Raw genomic sequence first — 1,420 nt, 5'->3', positions numbered from 1 at the left:
AAAGCAATCAAATCTTGAGATCTCTCTGCTCAGCCCAATGAAACTCTGGGTCATGCTGCAGATGTTGCAAGTTCATGGCTCATCACAGATACTGGAAGTCTCTGGGAAACTAGAACTACATCACGTAAGTGCTGTGAGTCCAAAGACATGATTTCAGAAATTGTTCAAGTCCTCATCTTGCTTGAAAAAAAAAAATCACATAGCACCAGAAGTAATAAGAAGTTCATGGTATCAATGTCAACAGGTAAGCACTACTAACAAATATCTGTTAAGCATTGGATTGTTACCAACTCAAATGAGGAGATGATTTTTAAATTTAAATGCAGTTACATTTTAATAATTTGTAGTAATGTTAAGTGTCCAGTGTGAAACTGTGGGTGTAGGGCAAGTTGGTGAAGTGAGAGAGAACATGGACGGCAGAAGGTTCTGTGCTCTGTGAAGGCTGACATGGGAGGAGTGAAGAATAATTACCATGCATACCTGATTGTGCATCTGGCTGTGTAAATCCACTGAAACTACACGGATGGGGGTGAACTAGGGGAAGACAATGGTACCAGATTCTTTGTCTCTGGCATCCCATATTGGGCCTAAAAAACATAGACAGTCTAATGTTTTAGAGCTTTATTTTAGACAGCAAGGAGAAAAAAAAGAGTAAAAAGATTGTTAGACTTGCCATGGCCAAAAGGAGTGATGGGGAAAGACATAGAAGGAAAGACAGAATGCAAGTTAGAGAGTAAGAAAGTTGAACGCTTAGAGAAAGAGGTAAAAGTTTACAGAGAGTAAGGATTGTAAAAGTTAGAGAGAGAGAGAGAGAGAGAGAGAGAGAGAGAGAGAGAGAGAGAGAGAGACAGACAGACAGACAGACAGACAGAGAGAAAGAATGAGAGACTGATGTAGGGCCAAGTAGCCTCTCATATATTGGGCTCGTTATCTTGCTGTTGCTAGGTAACTAGAATTTATCTAACCTGAAGATCAGAACCTTTGGTCATTTTGTATGTGACTGCTAGCCATTAGCCACTGCAGGGCGGGAGTGCTTGTGGGTATGGTAAATTCACCAGGAGCCAGGGTTCCAGAAATACGGAGGAAATGCCTTCCTTCCCATGTAGGTGAAAATTACGACCCATTAGATTTCATCAGGTTTAAGGACTTCAGCATGACTGGAGACCAGACATTTGGTACATAGCACAATGCCCCAAGCTCAATGATCAAATTTAACTCTAGCCTCCAGATTTTGTGGTTTCTCAGGCAGAACACTATCAGAGAGGATGTGAGTTTGAAACGCTGGAGACTCCCACCAGAAGAAATCAAGGCATGGAGGTGGGGTGGGGTAAAATGATCTTAGAAGAAATCTGTAAAACAGTGAAAGGACAATTGAAAAGACATATGGAAAAGACCAGTAACAGGGGATGCCTCAGGAGAC

This window comes from Mus musculus, chromosome Y, assembly GCF_000001635.26.
Source record: "Mus musculus strain C57BL/6J chromosome Y, GRCm38.p6 C57BL/6J".
NCBI classification, from domain to species: domain Eukaryota; kingdom Metazoa; phylum Chordata; class Mammalia; order Rodentia; family Muridae; genus Mus; species Mus musculus.
The sequence above is the reverse complement of the archived record's forward strand: the minus strand, read 5'-3'. Positions refer to the sequence as shown.